Source organism: Coregonus clupeaformis, unplaced genomic scaffold (genome assembly GCF_020615455.1).
Source record: "Coregonus clupeaformis isolate EN_2021a unplaced genomic scaffold, ASM2061545v1 scaf0311, whole genome shotgun sequence".
Classification (NCBI taxonomy): domain Eukaryota; kingdom Metazoa; phylum Chordata; class Actinopteri; order Salmoniformes; family Salmonidae; genus Coregonus; species Coregonus clupeaformis.
The window spans coordinates 397226-425000 of record NW_025533766.1 but is presented as its reverse complement, the minus strand read 5'-3'; the positions used below and the strand labels follow the sequence as shown (position 1 = coordinate 425000).

At 44.9% G+C, this 27775-nt stretch overlaps 1 pseudogene; it reads right to left on the bottom strand.

Annotated features, from left to right (window-relative positions):
* The window catches only part of LOC121557048, a 47098-nt pseudogene that overhangs the window by 9511 nt on the left and 9812 nt on the right, over positions 1 to 27775 (bottom strand).

The window sequence follows — 27775 nt, the reverse complement described above, 5'->3', positions numbered from 1 at the left end:
AGACCAGCCACCCAGACAGCTGATGAAACTGAGGAGTATTTCTGTCTGTAATAAAGCCCTTTGTGGGGAAAAACTCATTCTGATTGGCTGGGCCTGGCTCCCCCACTGGGTGGGCCTATGCCCTCCCAGGCCCACCCATGGCTGTGCCCTGCCCAGTCATGTGAAATCCATAAAACAGGGCCTAATGAATGTATTTCAATTGACTGATTTCCTTATATGAACTGTAACTCAGTAAAATCGTTGAAATTGTTGCATGTTGCATTTATATTTTTGTTCAGTATACAATTTCAACCCAGGTCTGCCCTACTGAAGCCTGTCAATGTTATTTTCTCTAAGGCTATGCTACTCCCAGCCAAGTTGGCTGGATGGGTGTCAGGTTAACAATAACCTGCAAGGTGTGAATGTAGCAGCAACAAAATAGCTTTGTTTGTCCAGCTTATCTTTGTTGTGAATTAAAGTCACCTCACAGGATGAATGGCACCTGGTCAATGTTTGTATAAACACATACTGTTCAGATAGCCTGGTTTCAGATCTGTTTGTGCTGACTTGCCAACTCCTTTCACCATAGGAATTGGCAAGACAGCATAAGCAGGCCTGGGACCAGGCTAGCGTTTCTCTGCCATTAACACGACAATAGCAGAAATGTATTTGACCCTGGCAGTTGGACACTATAGTGTAAAGTGCCACTTTACACTGTGAGAAACAAAGGGCTAAGTATTTCTTCAGGGAATCAATCTCCCTCGGCCAGCAGCTGCACTCCCACGCTTAATAAATCGGGTTTACTCCACTGTGTTAGCTGTCCTTGTCACTAGCGCTCCTCTTGACCCTGTCTTGTTTAATTTAGTGGCAAATATTTGGGCAGTCGATAGGGCTAAAAACTCAAGGGGGGATTTTCATATACTCTGTCAACCAAGACAAGCACAGGCTTTTTCAATGTGTCTTAAAGGGATAGTTTTCTGGATTTTTACCCAATTCATAATTGTTTTCTTACCTCAAGAGAAGAAGGGTTTGTATTAGAATTGAAATCAAAGCTTTATGAAAAGCTGTGTGAAATAAAGAATGCCTGGGATGTGAGAATGAACGTGGGACAAAAAATCATTGGAAAACACTTCTGTTCCAAAATCATACTTATATTGCAACAATAGCACTCCAGAATATCTGTGTTTACACTCTTGAGGTAATAAAACAATTAAGATTGGGTAAAAAAACCTGGAAAACTATCCCTTTAAAGAGGAATATGATCAGCCGATGGTGACACATTTCTGAAATGTTTGTGTGGGTAAAGAAGACAGAGTTTTCCTGGGGTGCTTCTTTGCTGTGATCACTTCAAGGAAGGAATGGAAGGGAGGATGCATCTTCAAAATGATTCGAACAGGGCCAAAGAAAGTGGTTAGCGCTTCGTAACAAGACAATTACAGGGCAATCTGCAGATTCCAATTCCGAGCTAAAAGTACTAAAAGTTAACTTTTACTTTACAATTTTTTAAACGTAATTTAATTTATTTTACTAAAAGTAAACAAAATCATACAGTACAAACAAGCTGATGCCTCGAGTTCTGAACCACTTTAATCAGACAAGTTCCTTATGCTTTGACGATCATTCTTGTCCTCTTGAATCACAATCCAATTAAAATATTCTATTGATATCGCCAGGTCAACATCCTTTCCTCTCCCGCTCGTCTTATTCAAACAACACATTTCAAAGACATTCTCCGAGGCTATTCTGCTGAATAAATTGATGTCGCCCTCCAAATAATGCAAACTGATGTGAATGCAATCTACCTCCTAGTTTATTAATTTTCTAATTATGTGAGGCCATCTGGCTAGGTCGGGGAAAACACGATCTCACCTCCCAGCATGCACAATGGCTGCTGCACCACCACCCTTTCATCCTCACAGGCTATTGATGTCAGAGGGCCTTGGCGATTACTTTTAATCAACAGTGTTCAAATGGGCACTGTGATTTTTACATTTTTGTAATCCAGTATTATATTAGCCTGATTGCAGTTCTGTTTATAACGTCACACTGACCATTGGAGTTGACAAGACAGATCTGGTACCAGGCTAGTGTGTTCTAGTGCAGGCTAACTGTGTAAGGTCAAGTCCGGTACAATAACAACTAGGTGAATTATTGTCAATAACTGCATTGCAAACTGTATTATCATATGGTGAGCCCTTAAAGGGGAATGGAAACACTAGGATTTAGATTGACTTCCTAAAGTGTTTCCATTCCCCTTTAACTGTGTTAAAATAATGTTTCTCTATCCTCTATTGCCACCCCTGTACTGGCCTAGATAGATAGTAGACTATACTTTGGCAAAAGACTGACAAACCCCCTCAGTTCAATGGCATTCAGATGTTCTCCAGTTTCTGTTGAAAATGGGTTAAGATAATAATAATACACACTTCATTTTCTCTGGACCGCTTCACAACTGATTTGCTGTGAAGTGTTTTCGTTCTGTCATTGGGGATGGTCGGATGGACATATTTCACAATCATGCCTGATATATTACGAAGCGACTGAAATAAATATGGATATGCAAATGTGGTCACATCCGGTTTGCAGAAACTTGTCAAGCATCTTATCAAGATAACTTGACCACATATTTATATTTTTTATCAAATCTCCCAATCAAATCTGCTGAAAAGTAGCTGAGGTGGAAATTCAGAAGTTTATGGATGCTATACACACACACACGCATAACAGTCAATGTAAATCTCAAGCAAAACAAAAAAGCAGACTTACTGTGGACGTCGCCTCTCTGTTTGGTGACCTCCTTCTCGATGGTGTTGTGTACTGGGGTGACCGGCTCGGGCTGTTTTGGGGGTGGCAGGCGGGTGGGCACCACAGGGGGTGTCCTCCGGGTGGGGGCGGTGAGAGGGGATGGGGGACGCCGTGGGGGCACGTATGGCTTACGGGGTGACCACAGGGGGTCTCCTGGTGGGTAAGATTGGTCGTCTCGTGGGGACCACTGGCTTACGAGGGCGGGGGCATCGTTCTTGGAGGAGGTGGGGGTGGTGGTGGTGGTGTGGCTGTAGTAGGTGCTCTAGTAGTAGTGGTAGTGGTAGTTGTTGGTTTGGGAGTGGTTGTGGTTCTTTTGGGGGTGGTGGGGATGACTCTCTTGGCGGTCATGGGCGGTCGGATCGTGGTGGTGGTCCTCTTGCGGTCCGAGTCAGGGATAATGTTGTGGTGGTTCGGGGGGAACCTGGGGGGATCGATGACCACCTTGGGAATGGCTGGAAGGAAAAAGAAGACAGGAAATGGATTGACAACTGAAATCTGTGTTGTGTTCATTAGGGAATGCAACATAAAAACATTTGAAAATGTTTTGCAACGGAAAACAAATGTGCGGTTCTAATTGGAGGTGTCCAGATAGTCCCTCCCTGTTTCAGTGCATTTATTTTCTCTGTTTGGTGCTTAATGAACACCATCCTGAATGCTTCGGTGTTAATGAGACATTAAGAGGTGGTGACTGCAGTGACCAACTGACCCTTTGAAAGAAAGGCCAGCTCTTTCATCTGCAATGACTTTACCTGAGTAACCAAGCAACCAGCTTTATCTCTGTATCCATAAAGCATACTTCCCCTCATTAAGGGACTTTAAAGATCTTATCTTTGAAACCAAATCACTCCCATATAATCAAGACGCATTACACTCTCATCAGTAAAATCACCCGTCTTCATTTTGTAACGTTCATTTCCACTTTATCCCCTGATAGAGCAGCTCCCTCTATTCCAAATAGACATGAACCCTTCTCTCTGTTGCTTTTAGTCAGAGTTCTCAGCCCTGAGCTAAAGCCAGACAGACAGCCAGACAGCCAGACAGACAGCTAGAGAGCCAGACAGCCAGCCAGCCAGACAGCTAGCTGGTATTCCTGTGTGGAGTGATACCAACCACACCTATAAAAATCCCTGCCTTAGGATCTCCCACAAAGCCTCTGGTGTCATAAAGGAGAGACACGAGACCCATCCTCTATTGTACGTCCTCACATTCCACAGGTCGGAGGGCAGAGTAGAAAAGGCATTTAGGGACAACTTGAGGAAAAAGGGCTTCATGATTGAGGACTGAAGGGGGGTGAGGGTAGGGGTGTGGGGCTTCTCAAAGAGAGTCCTCAAAGAGAGTCTCGGCTCACGCTTTCTCGGGTTACAGAGGGGCTTTGATATGTGACACACAAATAGGATATCGCAAATCAACCCTCTCCCCCTCGAGCCACTTCTGTATCACACCGAACGGTAAGGCGACAGATTGTTTCAAATACCAGTGTCGGGATTCTGCCAGTGCTCTAGGCGGGAGGGAGGGTTCTGTGTGCTGCTAGCTACACTGGCAGCATCCCAAACAGCACCCTTTTCCCTATAAAGTGCACTACTTTTGACCAGGGCATATAAGCGTTCTGGTCCAAAGTAGTGCCCTATATAGGGAATAGGGTGCCATTTGGGATGCAGACACTGACTGGCGTACAGCAGTTCAGTCAAAAGATTAAACTACTGGGGATATAATGATAATAGATTACTTTTCTTTTGCCATTGAGCCGCTGTGTGAACAGCGACAACAGCGACAAAAGAGACAGGCATCAGAGTGGTCTGTCAGGTTAGTGGAAGGAGACACCAGCCAGACGAAGAAGTAAAAGAATGAGATGTTTGACTGACCCTTTTTTTTTTTTCTTTAAAGATCACAATGGCCAGACGTCAAGACGGAGTCGACGCTCTTTAAGACCGTACCAGACGGTAAGGGGCGGGGTTATCTCACTCGTGAGTGACAGCCATTACAAAAGACAAGAATTTCAGCCCATTGCTCTTAAGTTGCAGACTACTTTTCCTACCCGTAATCTCTTCAACCCTCCAGCCTTCAAAAAACACGACCAAATAAAATAAAAAGGGGGGCCCTGTCCCCTTTAAAAAGAGAGGGGGCCGTGGGGCCATTCAGTGGCCCAGCTTACGTTCAGTCGTGGCCCATCCCCTGTAGCCGTCTTTTGCACTTGCACTTGTAGGAGCCAGCGTGTTATAGCAGGTGGCGAAACTGTTGCAGTGGTTTTGGCCTGAGGAGCACTCATCCACATCTGAAAGACAGGAGAACCACACAGCTGAGTATGAGGGAGGGAGGGAAAGAGAGGGAAAGAGAGAGAGAGAAAGAAAGAAAGAAAGAAAGAAAGAAAGAAAGAAAGAAAGAAAGAAAGAAAGAAAGAAAGAAAGAAAGAAAGAAAGAAAGAAAGAAAGAAAGAAAGAAAGAAAGAAAGAAAGAAAGAAAGAAAGAAAGAAAGAAAGAAAGAAAGAAAGAAAGAAAGAAAGAAAGAAAGAAAGAAAGAAAGAAAGAAAGAAAGAAAGAAAGAAAGAAAGAAAGAAAGAAAGGTAATGCTCTTTCTTTCTTTCTTTCCCTCCCTCTCTCTCTCTCTCCCCCACCCCTCTCTCTTTCTTCTTATCTCTCTCATAAAATAATTAATGTAAAAACAACACCTGCGCTCCAGACGCGATGACTCAGTGATGGGTCACAACATTTCAACAAGCCTGTCTGTTGACCTTTTGACCCTTAAACCCCAGGTAAGACGTGTGGAAGCTTGGATGACCTCATTACGTACCTACGCACTGGTACTTCCCGTTGATGTATTGCAGGTCGAAGCCCTCGTGACACTTGCAGATGTAACTCCCGAAGGTGTTGATGCACTTACGGAACCGGGGACACATGGCCATGCCGGTCGCACACTCGTCCACATCTGAAAGTAAGAACATTACAGATTAAACTACAGTTCAGAGTTTATTATTTATTAATACTTAGAAGGAGAGGTATTAATACTAAGAAGGGAGGGCTGTACAATATCATGGCTCTGATTCAATACATGTAATAAATACCAACGTTTAAATCAGCTAGCCTACCTTCTTCAGGGTTTCAATTCTTTATTAATATACATATAGTTTTACCTATACCAAAGCCATATATATCCATGTAAATCAATGGAAATATAATTATCTATGTGTAAGGTTGGCTAGCAACACATCAACGCATATTGTATGTATTAAATGAATAAATCCATAAATATAGCCTACAGTTTAATCTGCATCTTTCAAAAGAACAGCACTTCCTCTCTTTCACAGGACTTTTCTCTCTTTTTGGGTTTATTCAAACACGAACGAAAGCTTGATTATGCATTAAATCCTACGATCAGAACAATACACACCACGGTTGTGAAGGTTTTAAGAGCTTATTCTGTCAGGGTAGACTCAAATCACCTCTGTAGCTACATGGGCAGGAATACATTGAAAGGACTACTGGCTTTGGTGAGTCTATTTTATTTAATGTGCTGTAAAATGTTGCATGATTGAAACAACTCTGACAGTTACGCCAACTTGAAACATACAGTGTTATGGAGAGTCTAAGAGAAAGATGGATGCATACTATAGAGTAGCCTACAATAGGCCAAAATGTGTACAAGGTTTCCAATCAACCATTGCTTTTCTGTCTGAAAACCTACCCATGAAAAGAACTGGTCGTCTAGAATGAACAGTGCCGTTTCATTCAATCACTTCGTATTTAGTGTTTATCGGCTTGTATTCAGTTCTGGATAGCTGTTTTTTCTGCTGACCATTTTTATGAGAAGAAGAAATGAAATATGAAGCTGTCTAGTTTCTGGAACAATCCAAAAATCCCAGGAGTTAATCATTAATTAGCACTCATTAATCCCAGGATTACTCATTAATCATAGCGTATTGTCCTCAACATGTTTCTCGCCTCTCAATCTCCATCGCTTGTCAATATAGGCCTAGTCCACGTCAAATTTTAGCATTTCTGATTTATTTAGCAATTTCTGAGGGATTTGACATGGGCTTGCCATGGGCTTGCCATAGGCTTCTTCAGTTGCCAGAGGAACAACACGACTAGTAGACTGGACCAGACATATAACTCATCCAAATCATCCTACCCTGGAACAGCTATCAACTCTATCTGGTGACCCCTTGACCTTAGTGTTGATTTAAAGCAGACACCCTCTTCCATAAAAAACTCCTCTTTCCAAAAGGGTTCAAGGGGGTCTCCTCAAATATTTCCAGAGTCGTTGTAACACCTGTGGGCTAGGAACCGCTCTCTCCTTCTACAACAATGATTGATGTGCCTCTGTTTTGAAGCCACACCCCCCCTGCCTCCCCTCAGTCTCAAACTGTGACTAGTGTGCATCGCCGGAAGGCTCAGCCGAGCCAATCGACAGAGCTTGTATTTAAGCTGAGCCAATCGACAGAGCCTGCATTTAGATGTGACACGGATGAACTGCTTCAATTTGTCCATCTGAGATTTACTCATCTGAGTGGTGGCATTTAAAAGAGAGAGAGAGAGAGAGAGAGAGAGAGAGAGAGATCCCTGGTCGTTTTACTCCCAGTGAACTTCAGTCAGTCACCTTCATTAAGAAAGGCCCTTATGCAGTCTCCACGTAGTAAAAATGTAATTAGTAGCTCAGAAAGAGAGAGAAAGAGAGAGCAATAGAGAAAAAGAGAGAGCGTGAGAGAGAGAGGGAGAGAGGGAATCACCGTTGAGGTTGTCAAGGACTATCAGAATGCCAATGGACAAGCAAAAAGTGAAGAGTGTTTGAGAATATCAGGTAGGTTTTTCTCCCTGCTGCTGTCTTCCCCGTTCAGGGTCTAATTTGATATTTCTATATCGTGTTTTCATTGCTGCCAAAGGTATTTTATCGAGCTCTGTGGCAACCAAATTTCGGCAAATTCAAAGGCTGACAAGACTTTGAAAAAATAAAATATGTAACGCTTCTGACATTGAATAATTGAATAAGGCTCACACACCTTGTTGTGTGTGTGCGTGCTTACGTGCGTGCTGATATATTTAACACTAGAACAGAACATACCCACACAGGTTCTTCCATCCGGCGCCAGCTGAAGCCCTGGCGACGGGCACTGGCAGCGCACCTCTCCCTTCAGCACCTCACAGCCGTACTGGCAGTTGGCCATGCCACAGGTATGGGTATCTGGAGGGTATACAGCAGCAGGTTATAGATAGCTAACACACACATACACACACACAAACATTAAGGACACACACACAAACGGGTGCGTAAACGCAGGCACAAACACAGCAAGGATTAATTACAACAATACACCCTGGATCACAACCTAGGTAGAGTTGGAATATTGGCACTTACAAAATACCCACAAACCCAGACACAGAGATCCTACATTGTAAGTCTGTATCTCAGGGTCCTGGCTTAGTGACCTGGGCTGACCTGGACTAGAGTACATCTGTTCTAATATGAACCAGGATGACGTATTCAGAGGAACACACAACAGGCTAACAGATAACCCCACATTATTATATTCCTGTCTCCCGGAGTCCTTTTCGCCGGATGCCTAAGCCCCCTAACCCTTCACTCACCTCTCTCCCTCACCCCTGCCACCCCCTCCCCTTTTATCCCTCCTCTCTCTTTCAACCTCTCCCTCTCCGCTCATCTGTCCCCCTCCCTTATCCCTTACCCTGCCTCCCTGTCTTCTCTCTCGCTCCTCTCATCTCTCACCCCTTTCTCACCCTCCGTCGGCCTCCCTATCTTCTCTCGCTCTCTCCTCATCTTTCGACCCCCTTAGCCTGCCTTCACTCTCCTCTCCCGTCCTCCTTCACCCCCTCCCCTTCCATCTCATCACTCACCCTCTCTCCTCTCTCTCTCGCCCCCCTGTTTGTCCTGAAACACCACTCTGCAGTTCCATTCTCATTGGTCTTACAGGAGTTCAAGCTGCTCTCCAAAATAACATGAAATCATTTCTTTGTGTGGACCCCCCCCTCCCCTCCCGCCCCCACTTCTCTTCCACTCCATTTCCAAAAAAAGGAAATGAAAGTTGCTATGTTTGTTGCTGCAGCAGGTACTCTGGAATAGATTGTGGGAGAAAGAATGAGGCTGGTAAATGCCCAACTGAGTGTACAAAACATTATGAACACCTACTCTTTCCATGACATAGACTGACCAGGTGAATCCAGGTGAAAGCTATGATCCCTTATTGATGCCACTTGTTAAATCCAGTTCAATCAGTGTAGATGAAGGGGAGGAGACAAGGTTAAAGAAGGATTTTTCACGCTCCACAGTTTCCTGTGTGTATCAAGAACGGTCCACCACCCAAACAGCAACCAGCCAACTTGACACAACTGGGGAAGCATTAGAGTTAACATGGGCCAGCATCCCTGTGGAATCCTTTCGACACCTTGTAGAGTCCATGAGGGGACGGACTCAATTAGGAGAGTGTTCTTAATGTTTTGTACACTCAGCGCTATGTACCGGTAGATAGAACACACATGGATATTCTGATGTTATACTTCAACGGTATCTTTGGGCTTTTTTTTTTTTATAATGCAAATGAGGCCTTGGGCGAGCTGCCAGAATCTAATCAGAAAAACAAAACTACCTTCCCTCTCTCAAAGAGGGGGCCTCCAGATTCAAGTGGGGGCGATATCATTACTGCTTTCATCAAAGGAACACTCAAGTGAGCACATTCATACTTTGATAAGGTTCTCCGATTAGATTGTGTGGTTGCAAAGGTGCAAAGAAAGGATAAATAAAAATAGCTTACTGGGGGGCAAGTAGAGACACACTATTTCCTCTAGAAGATGAATCAGAATACCTTCAGGGCTAAGCAATAACAATCCCATTTTACATGCAAGGTTAAAGTTCACGTCTCCTATATATTTTTTCATTTTAAGTCATCCCAGTCTCTTTGACTTGGGAATGCGCCCCACATGGTACCCTATTCCCTATATAGTGCATTACTTTTGACCAGTGCCTATAGTCATTTAGGACGCATACTGGGGTTGGCTACCCAGAGCCTGCCTGTAGAGGTAATGGTGAGTGGATAGAATGGGGATTTAGACTTTTTTTCTTCAAAACATTTTATCACAGCAGGAGAGACTGTGGTCAAAGGTCTTCATGTGGATGTGAAAATGGACTTCATACCTGGAGAGAGAGCACAGTATTCTAATGGCTTTAAAGAGCAGCCGTTCATGTGAATACATTTGAGGTGAGGGAGAGAAAGCGAGAGAGAGCGTGAGAGAGACAGAGAGAGTGAGAAAATATGAACAGAGAGAGAAAGACAGAGAGAGAGAGAGAGAGAAAGAGAGAGAGAGAAAGAGAGAAAGAGAGAGAGAGAGAGAGAGAGAGAGAAAGAGAGAGAGAGAGAGAGAGAAAGAAAGAGAGAGAGAGAGAGAGAGAAAGAGAGAGAGAGAGAGAGAGAGAGAGAGAGAGAGAGAGAGAGACAGGGAGACGGAGACAGGGAGAGAGAGAGAGAGAGAGAGAGAGAGAGAGAGAGAGAGAGAGAGAGAGAGAGAGAGAGAGAGAGAGAGAGAGAGAGAGAGAGAGAGAGAGAGAGAGAGAGAGAGAGAGAGAGAGAGAGAGAGAGAGAGAGAGAGAGAGAGAGAGAGAGAGAGAGAGAGACAGGGAGACGGAGATGGAGAGAGAGAGAGAGAGAGACAGAGAGACAGAGAGACAGAGAGACAGAGCAGAGAGAGAGAGAGAGAGAGAGAGAGAAAATGAAAAGACAACAGACTGACAGACAGAGAAATACAAACAGAGGCAAAGAAGAGAAGAGGGACAGACAGACAGAGACAGTCACACTGAAATAACACATATCCTCACGCCGTTCACACCACACAGACCCACGTCATGTGACATTCCACTCACTTCCACAGGTCCCGTCAGGCATCAGCATGTAGCCATTGAGGCAGTAGCACTTGTAGCTGCCATATGTGTTCATGCACCTGTGTTTGCACGGCCGTGGCTTCAGACCACACTCGTTCAGGTCTGGAGGGAGAGAAACAGAGGGATCAGAAGGAGGTAGGGTGGGGGACGGAGAGGAAGGAGAGGAGAGGTATCAGAAGGAGGTAGGGTGGGGGACGGAGAGGAAGGAGAAGAGAGGGATCAGAAGGAGGTAGGGTGGGGGACGGAGAGGAAGGAGAAGAGAGGGATCAGAAGGAGGTAGGGTGGGGACGGGAGGAAGGAGAGGAAGGAGAAAGAGGGATCAGAAGGAGGTAGGGTGGGGGACGGAGAGGAAGGAGAGGAAGGAGAAGAGAGGGATCAGAAGGAGGTAGGGTGGGGGACGGAGAGGAAGGAGAGGAAGGAGAAGAGAGGGATCAGAAGGAGGTAGGGTGGGGGACGGAGAGGAAGGAGAGGAAGGAGAAGAGAGGTATCAGAAGGAGGTAGGGTGGGGACGGAGAGGAAGGAGAGGAAGGAGAAGAGAGGGATCAGAAGGAGGTAGGGTGGGGACGGAGAGGAAGGAGAGGAAGGAGAAGAGAGGTATCAGAAGGAGGTAGGGTGGGGACGGAGAGGAAGGAGAGGAAGGAGAAGAGAGGTATCAGAAGGAGGTAGGGTGGGGGACGGAGAGGAAGGAGAGGAAGGAGAAGAGAGGTATCAGAAGGAGGTAGGGTGGGGGACGGAGAGGAAGGATAGGGATCAAAGGGCATAGGGTCAATCTGGGTCAAACCAAGCCTCATCCATTTGTGTGGTGTGTGTATGGGAGGGGTGGGGTGTGGAGAGTAAGTGCCTAAAGGAAGTGAAGTGTTTCCGTGTTCAGACAAGCCCGGACGCGACCTTCCTCCTCTCCTCCTCTTTTCACAGGAAGACACAGTTAACAGCTGTTACAACCGACCAAGCTGCTTTATTACATGCTGCAAATGGTAAAAACAAATCCCTCCCTCGTACGTAACCTTTAAAACTTCATTCCGATGGTGACATTACTGTTGTGTATCGCCTTGACAACTCCATTGCTGATTTCAGGGTTTCTTTTTGTGACTGTAAATGTCTGGAGCACACACCCTCTACCAGTCTGATATTATTAGAAAACTATCCCTTGTTAAGGTTAGACCCAAGGCTCAACACCTGTCAAATACTGCTGAGAAAAACTCAAGTCATTATCTTTATATTGGTCTGAAACACACAGACACTAACAGTGAGGTTGAGTAAGTGTTCCGTACGAGCACTGATGTCCACGGTTGAAAAATGCTATAATTCAAGGGGTTACTTTTTTTGTTAGCGCACTTCACCTGGAGTGGACTCCTTTTGAAGTGTGCTTGAAGTAGGGTCCCTTGGGAGAACAGGGACCACCAGGAGAGCTTAAAGGGATACTTTGGGATTTGGCAATGAGGCCCTTTATCTACTTCCCCAGAGTCAGATGAACTACTAGCATGCTAGCAGATACCCAGAGACTTCCGGTCATTACGCTAACGCTAGTTAGCATGAGCTCGCGAAACTACCTCTAACTTCCTTCATACTGGACACAGAGACATAAAAATGGTATCCACAAGTTCATCTGACTCTGGGGAAGTAGCTAAAATGCCTCATTGCCAAAACACAGAAGTATCCCTTTAAGTGTGTGTGGGGGGGGGGGGGTGACACACACATACACGCATGCATGCACGCACACTCACACACACGCACCCCCACACCTACCCAACAATATTAAAATAACATCTACAGTTGAAGTCAAAAGTTTACATACGCCTTAGCCAAATACATTTAAACTCAGTTTTTCCACAATTCCTGACATTTAATCCTAGTAAAAATTCCTGTCTTAGGTCAGTTACGATCACCACTTTATTTTAAGAATGTGAAATGTCAGAATAATAGTAGAGAGAATGATTTATTTCAGCTTTTATTTCTTTCATCACATTCCTAGTGGGTCAGAAGTTTACATACACTCAATTAGTATTTGGTAGCATTGCCTTTAAATTGTTTAACTTGGGTCAAACGTTTCGGGTAGCCTTCCACAAGCTTCCCACAATAAGTTGGGTGAATTTTGGCCCATTCCTCCTGACAGAGCTGGTGTAACTGAGTCAGATTTATTGGCCTCCTTGCTCGCACATGCTTTTTCAGTTCTGCCCACAAATTTTCTATAGGATTGAAGTTAGGGCTTTGTGATGGCCACTCCAATACCTTGACTTTGTTGTCCATAAGCCATTTTGCCACAACTTTGGAAGTATGCTTGGGGTCATTGTCCATTTGGAAGACCCATTTGCGACCAAGCTTTAACTTCCTGACTGATGTCTTGAGATGTTGTTTCAATATATCCACATAATTTTCCTTCCTCATGATGCCATCTATTTTGTGAAGTGCACCAGTCCCTCCTGCAGCAAAGCACCCCCACAGCATGATGCTGCCACCCCCGTGCTTCATGGTTGGGATGGTGTTCTTCGGCTTGCAAGTTACCCCCTTTTTCCTCCAAACATAAAGATGGTCATTATGGCCAAACAGTTCCATTTTGTTTCATCAGACCAGAGGACATTTCTCCAACAAGTACAATCTTTTGTCCCAATGTGCAGTTGCAAACCGTAGTCTGGCTTTTTTATGGCGGTTTTGGAGCAGTGGCTTCTTCCTTGCTGAGCAGCCTTTCAGGTTTTGTCGATATAACACTAGTTTTAATGTGGATATAGATACTTTGTATCTGTTTAATGTGGATATAGATACTTTGTATCTGTTTCCTCCAGCATCTTCACAAGGTCCTTTGCTGTTGTTCTGGGATTGATTTGCACTTTTCGCACCAAAGTATGTTAATCTCTAGGAGACAGAACGCATCTCCTTCCTGAGCAGTATGATAGCTGCGTGGTGCCATGGTGTTTATACTTGCATACTATTGTTTGTACAGATAAACGTGGTACCTTCAGGCGTTTGGAAATTGCTCTCAAGGATTAACCAGACTTGTGGAGGTCTACTATTTTTTTTCTGAGGTCTTGGCTGATTTCTTTTGATTTTCCCATGATATCAAGCAAAGAGGCACTGAGTTTGAAGGTAGGCCTTGAAATACATCCACAGGTACACCTCCAATTGACTCAAATTATGTTAATTAGCCTATCAGAAGCTTCTAAAGCCATGACATCATTTTCTGCAATTTTCCAAGCTGTTTAAAGGCACAGTCAACTTAGTGTATGTAAACTTCTGATCCACTGGAATTGTGATACATTTACATTACAGTGAATTATAAGTGAAATAATCTGTCTGTAAAAAATTGTTGGAAAAATTACTTGTGTCATGCCCCCTCCATGTCTAATTGAGGCCCGCCATGACAATAGATCTCCATCTCAACTGTACATGGTGGCTGGTCGTTTTTAGGCCTGGCCCACTTCAGACTAAAACCACGGGTGGCGCCATCTTTAGCTCTGGGGCAATGTGCGGAATGGGAATGCATTCTTTGGGCGCTTTGCCGCTGGCATGCCCGTCTGTATCGGACAGATGCTACAGATTTAAATAGATGAATGGGAGGAGGAGCGGAGGTACCTTGGTCGTATACCACTGTATTAATGTGAATTGGCTAGCCTGCTAAGGTCATGTCAGCGCCGTGATTGGTGGAGGGAGAAACGGTCTGTTTAAATCCTCCGGCCTGTGCCATTGGGCTTAAGTCAATTTCCAATGCAGTAAATGTTAAGGGTTGACTGACAGTCTGACAGAACGGGTTGTGGACAGTTTAGAAATAGGACACTGTGGCCTACTAGAATACAGTAAAATGAGATACTATGATTAGTCTAGTTTTACTTCCATTGGTCCAATAGCACTAATTCACATAAAACAACTAAGAGAAGCTTCTCTATTGGTTTCTAAGAGAAGCTTCTCTATTGGTTTCAGTGGTTTATAAAAACCATTAAGATTTTAGTAAATGAAACATGTTCAGAAGTTGTTTTTATTTTACTAAATGCAGAATAATTACTTTAACCCACAAGCAAATTAATCTGTTACAGTTTTATATCCAACATATCTTTTACACTTGATACCCTTGAGTACTAAACGAGAAGAGATGGCGCATTTGGAGCTGTCACGACAAAGTCATCATATTAAATATCGACTCCCACCAAGACATAGAACTTGAAATCATCGACAGAATGAGAAACTGGAGTGCCCATTTCAGCTCTGAGATTTCTAATCAAGGCGCAATTACCTGGTAATTTGTACTAGAAAAAGAAAGACATTGTCTCTCTTTGTGGAGTATCTTTGGAGAGGCAATCATTAGCACCTGTCAGTGTTCTTTATTGTCAAAAAGTGAATTCATACGTAGAATGGAGTGATATGAAACAATGTAATTGAGGTTTACATCGGGAGATAACGACAGTGGATATATTGGCTGCTTAAAATGTGTTATAAAAATCCTCATCCTTTTCATCGTTAACTTTCCGAACGTAACTCAAACTTGTTTCAAGGTCAAAGAACAATTCCAACACTTCAACTCAGTCTTGTTAGCATCGTTAGCACTGTCACTACAGACATACAGTGATTGCCGCTAACTATCATTAGCTCAGCAACATGGCCAAACACACAAACATGACAAAATGGCCTCTCGAATAACGACAACTCCTCCCAGACTTCTGTCTGCTATTTTGGTCACCATTCCTGTTTTCTTTTAATATCACCTTTCATTTGGCGCGGTACCCTCCCTGACAGTTCAGTAATCACACACCACACACACACACACACGCACACACATTCAGAACCCTGGAACTGGTATTTGCCAGCCATTTCTCCAACTGTCACTCCTGCTTTGTCTGCCGGAGCTCTACCTTCATCACTAATAAGAGCTGCTGTGAGAGACACAAGGGTAAAAGGCCAAAATCAGAGAGAAAGAGAGAGAGAGAGAGAGAGAGAGAGAGAGAGAGAGAGAGAGAGAGAGAGAGAGAGAGAGAGAGAGAGAGAGAGAGAGAGAGAGAGAGAGAGACGAGACAGAGACAGAGACAGAGACAGAGACAGAGACAGAGACAGAGACAGAGACAGAGACAGGATTTCGCCCCAGGCAGTGACAACTGAAAAAAGCTTGAAAATGTAAATGAAGAGAATGATGGGAGAATGGGTCACGTTCCTCAGACAGCACAAGCTCCGAGCAGCAACTAGCGCAGCCAAATGACATACAGCCTGGCTGAGTCTGTTCCCTGTTGGAAGATCAACAAGATAGAGGGAGACAGGAGGAGATAAGGAACGGGAGACAGAGAGCGAGATGAGGGAGGAGATTACAGATAGGAGAGATAGAACCACCACTTGACAAGGTGTTGGGAGTCTGTTCTATTGTGGAGTAAAACCCTTCTCTGAGATATTACTACCACTGGCAATGAACTATAGTGATGCCATCGGAGAGAGGGGAGAAAAAGAGAGAGAGAGAAGCGAGTGAAATAGAGGATGAGGTAGAAAGACAGACAGACAGACAGACAGACAGAGAGACGTGTTAGAGACAAAGAAAGAGAGAGAGGAGAAGGAGAGATAGTCCCAGTTATTTATTGGGTGGACTGCTTGAGGTATGCGCCGGCGGTGCGTTTCGACACGCCACTATCACTGCCAACAGATCACCCAGGGGGCTCTCTGGTCAAGAGCATGCAGAGTGGTCCATTGTTCTAAGGTGGCTGAGAAACCCTGAGAATCCATGTCGGTGATGGATCCTCCAATGACTTGCTGTCTAGAGTTCAGGGGAAATAAGAGTGTGTGGGGAAGGAAGAAAAACAACAACAGAGGCAGAATGATGAAGGAAGAAATTGGGAATAGCAGAGAGAGAGACAGAGACAGAGAGAGAGAGAGAGACAGAGACAGAGACAGAGACAGAGACAGAGACAGAGACAGAGAGAGAGACATAGACAGAGACAGAGACAGAGACAGAGACAGAGACAGAGACAGAGACAGAGACAAGAAGAGACAGAGAGAGAGACAGAGACAGAGACAGAGACAGAGACAGAGACAGAGACAGAGACAGAGACAGAGACAGAGAGAGAGACAGAGACAGAGACAGAGAGAGAGACATAGACAGAGACAGAGACAGAGACAGAGACAGAGACAGAGACAGAGAGGGACAGAGACAGAGAGAGAGAGAGAGAGAGAGACAGAGACAGAGACAGAGACAGAGAGAGAGACAGAGAGAGAGACAGAGAGAGAGACAGAGACAGAGACAGAGACAGAGACAGAGACAGAGACAGAGACAGAGAGAGAGACAGAGACAGAGACAGAGACACAGAGAGAGAGAGAGACATAGACAGAGACAGAGACAGAGACAGAGAGAGAGACAGAGACAGAGACACAGAGAGAGAGAGAGACATAGACAGAGACAGAGACAGAGACAGAGACAGAGACAGAGACAGAGAGAGAGAGACATAGACAGAGACACAGACAGAGACAGAGACAGAGACAGAGACAGAGAGAGAGACATAGACAGAGACAGAGAGGGACAGAGACAGAGACAGAGAGAGAGAGAGAGAGAGAGACATAGACAGAGACAGAGAGAGACAGAGACAGAGACAGAGACAGAGACATAGACAGAGACAGAGACAGAGACAGAGACAGAGAGATAGAGACAGAGACATAGACAGAGACATAGACAGAGAGAGAGAGAGACATAGACAGAGACAGAGAGACAGAGACAGAGACAGAGACAGAGACAGAGACAGAGACAGAGACAGAGACAGAGACAGAGACAGAGACAGAGACAGAGACAGAGACAGAGACAGAGACAGAGACGAGAGAGAGATATAGGGATGAAAATAAAGATAGGAAACGAGGTGCTGCAAAGGAGTCCAGAACAGAAAGGGGTTCAGGTGCCAAGAGGCAGAGTGCGGCGAGGCATATTGGCATCATGGCATGCTTGGCGTTCGCTCTGTCATTCCTGCTGCCAGGCCAGGCTTTGGCATCGGCTCTCCTAGAAGAAGTAGGGAAGGAGAGGAGGAAAAGAGAGGGGAGAGGGGACATTCATTCTCCCTCGGCCCAAGCCATAGAGGACTGAGCCATGCATGTGGGGCATACGGAGGGCACAAAGTGGGTGGCGGGTGTGGCGGGGAGCGGAGGGCACCCTTCACCACCTCACGTTCCACAGTTTATCTCACCCTCCATCAACAGCCCCGCTGGAGGCTGGTGGTCCACAGGAAGAAAGATAGGGGGGTGACTGTCCCATGTTAGGGGGGTTACATAGTCCAGTTCCTCTTCTTAAATAGGGGAGGGGAGACAAAACAACACACAAGGAGAGAGAGTGAGATCTCGCCGCCGGTGGGAAAACACCCACGCACACACACTGGGATTAGTACACCTCTGACTACGACTGCATTCCTGGAGAGCAAGAATGACATTATGCAGCAAAGAGGATTACACTTGTGGGAATTGGACATGAGCAGACTAGAATCACACCAAAAAGAGAAAGAAAGAGAGAGTTGAGCCAGTTTCTCCTTCTTCTCCTTCTTCTCCCTTCTTTTTCTGACTTCTCCTCCTTCAGCATTCCTTTGTGTCAGCGATGACATGAAATAGCGTCTCGGAGTCAGAGAGAGTAATCAGTCTGGATTCTGATACCCTCTGCCTGTATATCAAATCAAATCAAATCAAATTTTATTGGTCACATGCGCCGAATACAACAGGTGCAGACATTACAGTGAAATGCTTACTTACAGCCCTTAACCAACAGTGCATTTATTTTAAACAAAAAGTAAGAATAAAACAACAACAAAAAAAGTGTTGAGAAAAAAAAGAGCAGAAGTAAAATAAAGTGACAGTAGGGAGGCTATATATAAAGTAAAATAAAGTGACAGTAGGGAGGCTATATATACAGGGGGGTACAGTTGCATAGTCAATGTGCGGGGGCACAGGCTAGTTGAGGTAGTTGAGGTAATATGTACATGTGGGTAGAGTTAAAGTGACTAAGCATAAATACTTAACAGAGTAGCAGCAGCGTAAAAAGGGTGGGGTGGGGGGGCAGTGCAAATAGTCCGGGTAGCCATGATTAGCTGTTCAGAGGTCTTATGGCTTGGGGGTAGAAGCTGTTGAGAAGTCTTTGGACCTAGACTTGGCACTCCGGTACCGCTTGCCGTCTACGGTAGCAGAGAGAACAGTCTATGACTAGGGTGGCTGGAGTCTTTGACAATTTTGAGGGCCTTCCTCTGACACCGCCTGGTATAGAGGTCCTGGATGGCAGGGAGCTTTGCCCCAGTGATGTACTGGGCCGTACGCACTACCCTCTGTAGTGCCTTGCGGTCAGAGGCCAAGCAGTTGCCATACCAGGCGGTGATGCAACCAGTCAGGATGCTCTCGGTGGTGCAGCTGTAGAATTTTTTGAGGATCTGAGGACCCATGCCAAATCTTTTTAGTCTCCTGAGGGGGGAATAGGCCCTGTCGTGCCCTCTTCACGACTGTCTTGGTGTGTTTGGACCATGATAGTTCGTTGGTGATGTGGACACCAAGGAACTCGAAGCTCTCCAACCTGTTCCACTACAGCCCCGTCGATGAGAAGGGGGCGTGCTCAGTCCTCTTCTTTTTTTCCTGTAGTCCACAATCACCTCTCCTTTGTCTTGGTCACGTTGAGGGGAGAGGTTGTTGTCCTGGCACCACACGGCCAGATCTCTGACCTCCCTCCCCTATAGGCTGTCTCATCGTTGTCGGTGATCAGGCCCCTACCACTGTTGTGTCGTTGGCAAACTTAATGATGGTGTTGGAGTCGTGCCTGGCCATGCAGTCATGGGTGAACAGAGAGTACAGGAGGGGACTGAGCACGCACCCTGAGGGGCCCCCCGTGTTGAGGATCAGTGTGGCAGATGTGTTGTTACCTACCCTTACCACCTGGGGGCGGCCCGTCCAGGAAGTCCAGGATCCAGTTGCAGAGGGAGGTGTTTAGTCCCAGGATCCTTAGCTTAGTGATGAGCTTAGAGGGCACTATGGTGTTGAATGCTGAGCTGTAGTCAATGAATAGCATTCTCACGTAGGTGTTCCCTCTTGTCCAGGTGGGAAAGGGCAGTGTGGGAGTGCGATAGAGATTGCATCATCTGTGGATCTGTTGGGGCGGTATGCAAATTGGAGTGGGTCTAGGTTTCTGGGATTATGCTGTTGATGTGAGCCATGACCAGTCTTTCAAAGCACTTCGGCTACAGACGTCAGTGCTACGGGTCGGTAGTCATTTAGGCAGGTTATCTTAGAGTTCTTGGGTACGGGACTATGGTGGTCGGCTTGAAACATGTTGGTAACAGACTCAGTCAGGGACATGTTGAAAATGTCAGTGAAGACACTTGCCAGTTGGTCAGCACATGCTCGGAGTACACGTCCTGGTAATCGTCTGGCCCCTGCGGCCTTGTGAATGTTGACCTGCTTAAAAGTCTTACTCACATCGCTACGGAGAGCGTGATCACATAGTCGTCCGGAACAGCTGGTGCTCTCATGCGATGCTTCAGTGTTGCTTGCCTCGAGCGAGCATAGAAGTGGTTTAGCTCGTCTGGTAGGCTTGTGTCACTGGGCAGCTCGCGGCTGTGACTTCCCTTTGTAGTCTGTAATAGTTTTCAAGGCCCTGCCACATCCGACGAGCGTCAGAGCCAGTGTAGTATGATTCAATCTTAGACCTGTATTGACTCTTTGCCTGTTTGATGGTTCGCCGGAGGTTCATAGCGGGATTTCTTATAAGCGTCCGGGTTAGAGTCCCGTCCTTGGCGGCAGCTCTACCCTTTAGCTCAGTGCGGGATGTTTCCTGTAATCCATGGCTTCTGGTTGGGGGTATGTACGTACGGTCACTGTGGGGACAACATCATCGATGCACTTATTGATGAAGCCAGTGACTGATGTGGTGTACTCCTCAATGCTGTCTGAAGAATCCCGGAACATGTTCCAGTCTGTGCTAGCAAAACAGTCCTGTAGCTTAGCATCTGCGTCATCTGACCACTTTTTTATTAGCCAAATCACTGGTGCTTCCTGCTTCAGTTTTTGCTTATAAGCAGGAATCAGGAGGATAGAGTTATGGTCAGATTTGCCAAATGGAGGGCGAGGAGAGCTTTGTGCGTCTCTGTGTGTGGAGTAAAGGTGGTCTAGAGTTTTTCCCCTCTGGTTGCACATTTAACATGCTGGTAGAAATGAGGTAGAACGGATTTAAGTTTCCCTGCATTAAAGTCCCCGGCTACTAGGAGCGCTGCATCTGGATGAGACATTTTCCTGTTGATTAATGGCCTTGTACAACTCATTCAGTGCAATCTTAATGCCAGCATTGGTTTGTGGTGGTAAATAGACAGCTATGAAAAATATAGATGAAAACTCTCTTGGTAAATAGTGTGGTCTACAGCTTATCATGAGATACTCTACCTCAGGCGAGCAACCTAGAGACTTCCTTAGTATTTGATTTTGTGCACCAGCTGTTGTTTACAAATATACAGAGACCGCCACCCCTCGTCTTACCCGAGTCTGCCGTTCTGTCCTGCCGATGTAGCGTATAGCCTGCTAGCTGAATGTTGTCATTGTTGTCGTTCAGCCACGACTCCGTGAAACATAAGATATTACAGTCTTTAATGTCCCGTTGGTAGGATAACCGTAATCTTAAATCGTCCATTTTATTCTCAAAAAGCTTGAACGTGGCTAATAGGATTGATGGGAGAGACAGTTTACTCGTTCGCCGGATCCTTACAAGGCACCCGGATCTGCGTCCCACGATATCTCCGTCTCTTCTCACGCGAATGACGGGGATCTGGGCCTTGTCGGGAGTCTGTAGAATATCCTTCGCTGAACCCTCGTTGAAGAAAAAGTCATCGTCAACGCGAGGTGAGTAATCTGCTGTCCTGATATCCAGAAGCTCTTTTGGTTATAAGAGACGATGGCAGAAACATTATGTACAAAATAAATTACAAATAACGCGGAAAAACACACATAATAGTACAATTGGTTAGAGGGCTGTAAAACGGCAGCCATCTTCTTCCCTGTATCTGGGGTTCAAAGTGTGTGTGTGTGCGTGTGTGCGTGTGCATTTGAGTGTGTGTGTGTGTCGTGTGTGTGCTATTGAGAGTGTAGTGACTGGCTTGATTAACTCAACCAGTCAGTAATACCTGGTCTAACTACTTCCCTGCCAACTTGGTCCAGTCCAGGGCCTCTTGTCTGTCTGTCTGCCTTCCTTCCTTCCTTCCTTCCTTCCTTCCTTCCTTCCTTCCTTCCTTCCCTTCCTTCCTTCCTTCCTTCCTTCCTTCCTTCCTTCCTTCCTTCCTTCCTTCCTTCCTTCCTTCCTTCCTTCCTGTCTGACTTTGTCTGTCTGTCTGCCTGCCTGTCTCTCTGCCTACCTGGTTACTTTGCCTGTCTTTCTGCTTCCCCGCCTGCCTGTCTGCCTGTCTCTCTGCATACGACCAATAGGTGACCTTGGGTGGAGGAGAAAATGGGACAGACTACATGCTACATGGTAATTGAGCAATGCAAAGGCCTGGGTGACACAAGGCTAATTATATGATGACATGTAAAGTATCCTTTGTAATCCTGTGGCAGCTGAAGTGTTTGACTTTCAACTTTAAAATATCTCCCCAACTAAACAGACAGCCAGAGAGAGAAACAGACAGACAGACAGACACAGAGAGATAGATAGACAGACAGACAGACAGACAGCTAGCTGTTGATTTTAAACAGGAGTGTTTAACGTCATCTAACTACAGATGTTTGTGCCGGAGGTACAAGGCTGCTTCCAAATCTTATATTAGCTAATGCTCTCAGAATAGAAAGCGCTTATGATGACATGAAAGCCAAGCGGTACTCGACTTGAGGTACGTGAAGCATAATATTTGGAGAGATGCCACCGCTGCTGGCTCGCTGACACGTATATGAGAGAGCGATAGAGAGAGAGAGCGATAGAGAGAGAGAGAGAGAGAGAGAGAGAGAGAGAGAGAGAGAGAGAGAGAGAGAGAGAGAGATGTAGTGAGAGGGGGAGGGAGGGGGAGAAAATAAAGGGAAAGAGAGAAATAAATAAAGAGAGAAATGTAGAGAGAAAGAGAGAGACAGAGAGCGAAATAAATGGAGAGAGGAGGTCGCATAATTGTATAAAGAGGCTTGTCAACTCGATTACAGATATATTTCTTTTGATGTTTGAAACTGTTACATGGCGCTCGCTCCCTCACAGGACCTTTTAATAGCATCTAAACAGCAAGAGACAAGGGGTTAATTGAAACCTCCCGTAGAAAATAATAATCTTATTAAAGGGATTTTGATCTGCGGGGAGTGACGGAGCGAGGGGGAGTGTGTGTCTAGCACACCGTCTCAGTGCTAACTGGATTATCTTGGTAATGAGTTTGATTTGGTGTGATACAGCATCAGTACCCATCTGGCCCCGACACCATGGCCCCACCATGACAAGATGTTATTCTGTTAAAGGGGCAATCTGCGATTGATACTTCTGTAGTTTGAACTGCAGATTCCCTTTAACACAGAAAGTCACGGCGTTCTCAAAAATAAAATCATTGACATTTCAAAACAAGCTGGACGTGATTTTGATCATTAATTGCGATAGAGCAAAATGCTGTTAACATTTGGTGTTATTGCAGGGACGTTTGTTCCATGACACTGAATTAATAGCAATGTACAATTTATAACTTTAATCATAACACTAAGTTTCTGGAATAATTGCTCTCTAATACTAATAGATCATGGGTAGACATTGGTCTTGCCATTACAGTGGTACAGGGAACAATAGCAACACAATGTTATGTTCCTAACCAAGCTAGATTCTAGACAGAGACTTTAAAGTAAGAGAGAGAGAGAGAATTCTCCTCAACGATCACCTCTATGGTCCCGCTTGTTGCTGCTACTGTGTTGTGGTGTTTTAACACTGTTGTTAATCCCAGTGCCTTGAGGGTCATTCATCTGTCCTCACCACTCAGTTACTGCGGAAGAGGAATGCCAAGCCCCGAGCATGCACCTTACTGCACTGTACTGTGTGTGTGTGTGTTTGTAGCTACTGCTTGTAAACATGTTTCTGTGTTTACAACCCCACATCACTATTTAAACCATTACAGTTCATGTCACCATCTAAGTGGGTGTCTAACCGAACATGAATTAAACATAAAATAGATCAAACGAGTATCGGCGAAAAGGAAAATTAATATTCACAGTGTGTCAACGACTGACATTAGAATGGCAAATCAATGGTTAAAAGCAAATCACTACTTTGAATGGAGAAAAAAATCCAATCTATAGGTTTTGAATAATTAATTCTGTTTCTACGACGATGTGAGCCAACTTGGAATGATGCCCCTGAAGGTTATCTCTATTAGACATACATTATCTCTAAATGATCGATCGCTTGAAAAAATCCCCAGATTGCCCCTTTAATGAGCTCTTCAGTCAGTGCTTGTCTAAGGCACTTAATTGCCAAATGAGTTCCATGCACACTTAAGCATTTGACATTATTTAAATGATAGTTTGTCAGACAAGTCTAATTATTATTATTGGTAAAAGAGCAACGTCCATCCTTGTCGAAGTAACGAAGTCAGGGAGGTGTTCATTAGAGCACGAAAACGTTTTAAAACATTTTGCAGCGGAAAACGATTTTTTTTGGACCTGTCTAAGTAGTCCCTCCCAGTTTGAGTCTGTTATCTTCCTTTTAGTTACTAATGAGCATGACCCATGATTGCTTATTTTTCTAGCGACTACGTCTAGCCAATCTGCCTTGAGCCACCTTAGCCTGAGACATGTAGAATGACTCATTTCTACATTCCGGAAAGGATTTCAACCCCCTCCTCTCTCTCTCCTTGTTTTTAATTACATGCTATCCTATTCCTGTCTTAAGGCGTGAATTCCACAAGTAGTTTCAAGCCACTCAGATTTACCAGAAACTAACCCTCCCTGACTGAGGGGGTCATTCAATTCAATATTTTCAATCAAGTTTGATCTTTATCTCTGTTTCCCACACATGCACACACACACACACATACACACACACACACACACACACACACACGAGTAACACACAAAGGCACACACAGACAGAGACAGAGACAGACAGAGGCACATGCACACTCTCTCACTGTATTGTAACTCTCAGTAGGCTACTCATTGCGCTGCATTTTCAGCCTGCTCTCTGAGTTATCTCAGGACAGTAATTGAGATGTTATCTGCAGAGGGAGGTTGCACTCCAGGCATCACTCACTGTGTGTGTGTGTGTGTGTGTGTGTGTGTGTGTGTGTGTGTGTGTGTGTGTGTGTGTGTGTGTGGTCCCGGCACACAGCAGGCATTACCATTTGTGCTGATTCAGGCCTTTTTTCTACCACCCTCCCCTGTGTGATTATAGAATCTAACTACTATGGAGAGAGCTAGCCTGCATCAGCTATGAATCAATGAATAAAAACGGCAACATTAATACGCCTGTTCCTGTTGCTATGTATATGTGCATTGTAGACAATAAACAATGATTACCATGCCATCGCTCAGGGCTGGTTGAAGTTTGACTTCCATTAGTTTCCTTTGGAAAATGTTAATGTCAGCAGGTCTGGATGGAGGTGGATGAAGGGGCCCTTGAAGCACTGAGTAAAGGCATGCTGGCTCAGATTAGAACGACCACTAACTCACTATGGCGCTCTCTCTCTCTCTCTCTCGGAGTATGAAAGGAACCGTATATTTTCACACAGAAGACACCAAATGGTCTATCCAATCTTAGTGTAGGGTGTAATCACAACGCCAGCCAAGCGTCACAATGTCACGATCACAACGTCAACCCAGTTACTGGTCTTACCTTGGTTGCAGGTCTTCCCAGTGAAGCCGGGGTGACACTTGCACTTGCTGGGTCCGACGCAGTCTCCATGCTTACACCCGTGCTGGCACAGAGCTGTTTGGGGAGGATTCCCATAGATAGGAAAGAGGCAAGTGAGAAGAGCAATTTCCCGGCACACACTCAGAGCCTGTTTTCATAAAGCATCTCAGAGTAGGAGTGATGATCTAGGATCAGGTGCCCCGTGTCTATGCAATCTTATTCATTATGATCTAAAAGGCAAAACTGATCGTAGATCAGCAATCTCAGACACTTTATGAATACAGGCCCTGGTCTCAGATCAGATATGAGAAAGCGTTTAATCCTGTCTGACTTGTTCAGTTCCTTGGTGTGTATTACTGTTGATCTACTTAAGTTTATTGGATTTTTTATCAAATAATTTAGCAAATATTTTCTTACTTAATTTTAAAAAACTGCATTGTTGGTTAAGGGCTTGTAAGTAAGCATTTCACTGTAAGGTCTACACCTGTTGTATTCAGCGCATGTGACAAATAACATTTTATTTAATTTGATTTGTTGATCTACCAAGTAGCACAATGCAAGCACAATGTGTGTCATACTTGTTGGGATTAGGAGCGATGGGAATTATAGTTCAACAATGTCCAGAGATAACATTTTAATGTGAAACCATGTTTTCATATAACTTATAAACGGTATTACTGTACAGCACTGGCTCATTGGGAGGGAGAACCCCTTTTCCTTGTTGATTTTTATCCATTTCAAACCGTACAAGCCATAAGCTTGAACTTGGTGAGAGCACTGAAGTCTTGATTTTGGAAAATGGCCAACACAACTAAACGATACGAATAGCCTAATACCTCACTATTAGCACGGCGTTAAAGCACACAAAAGCAAACGCTTGCCTTGAACATTATGTTCAGTATCAGGCAGTAGAAACAACATAAAACAGTGAATATTTTCTGCCTGCTGGTTGTCCATTGTGTGAAGTGTTGTTTAGGGCAGCTGAAGGCTTTAAGACTTGAGGGAATAGTAAAGCTTTACAGTATCTCTGTGTGTTCTGGTGTTGGAGACGGCTGCGTTCCAAATGCCACCCTATTCCCTACATAATGCACTACTTCTAACCAGAGCTCTATTGTACCCCCTTCCAAAGTAGTGCACTACATAGGGAATAGGGTGCCATTTGGGATGCAGAAACAGAGCTGGTGGCTTGCCCTGCTCTGCTTTCTGTTCTGTCTAACTGTGCTGCTCACTGTGTTCACTGCAGCATACTAACCGTGAGCTGATATACAGGGGCCTCAGCCAACTGGTACTAATTTCCATTAAAAGCTTCATTAAGTCTGTCATAATAGGGACCAATCAGGCTCGTTCACTATTCCTACGGTGGGAGTTGGAGACGGGGTGGGAGGTTATGTGTGTTTGTGGCGGGCGGCGGGGTGAGTGTGCGTGTGCGCATCATGATTGGACACGTCTGGGTGAGCTCACTTATCTTGTCACAAGTTTGTTGTGCGCCTGATACCGTCATTATGTGGCTCCAGGTCATCTATAAATCACTGCTAGGCAAATCCCCGCCTTATCTTAGCTCATTGGTCACCATAGCAACACCCAGCCGTAGTATGCGCTCCAGCAGGTATATCTCACTGGTCATCCCCAAAGCCAACACCTCCTTTGGCCGCCATTCCTTCCAGTTCTCTGCGCCAATGACTGGAACAAACTGCAAAAATCTCTGAAGCTGGAGACTCTTATCTCCCTCACTAACTTTAAGCATCAGTTGTCAGAGCAGCTTACCGATCACTGCACCTATACACAGCCCATCTGTAATTAGCCCACCCAACTACCTCATCCCCATATTGTTATTTATTTTGCTCATTTGCACCCCAGTATTTCTATTTGCACATCATCTTCTGCACATCTATCACTCCAGTGTTAATACTAAATTGTAATTATTTTGCACTATGGCCTATTTATTACCTTACCTCCATAACATACTACATTTGCACACACTGTATATAGATTTTCTATTGTGTTATTGACTGTACGTTTTGTTTATTCCATATGTAACTCTGTGTTGTTGTTGTTTTTATCACACTGCTTTGCTTTATCTTGGCCAGGTCGTAGTTGTAAATGAGAACTTGTTCTCAACTGCCTACCTGGTTAAATAAAGTAAAAAAAATTAATGTGAAGTACAATGTAGAGGTGCAGTGGGAAACAGTGATATGGAGACTCAATATCATGACTGATGCTTAGTGGCAATAGACAATGGAACTGTACAGAGGGCTATGAGCATTGCTTAACTATAAAGATATAAGCAAGCATGAAGAGTTTAATTTTGGCACTGAAAGTACACCCTACAGATGTAGGATCTTAATTTG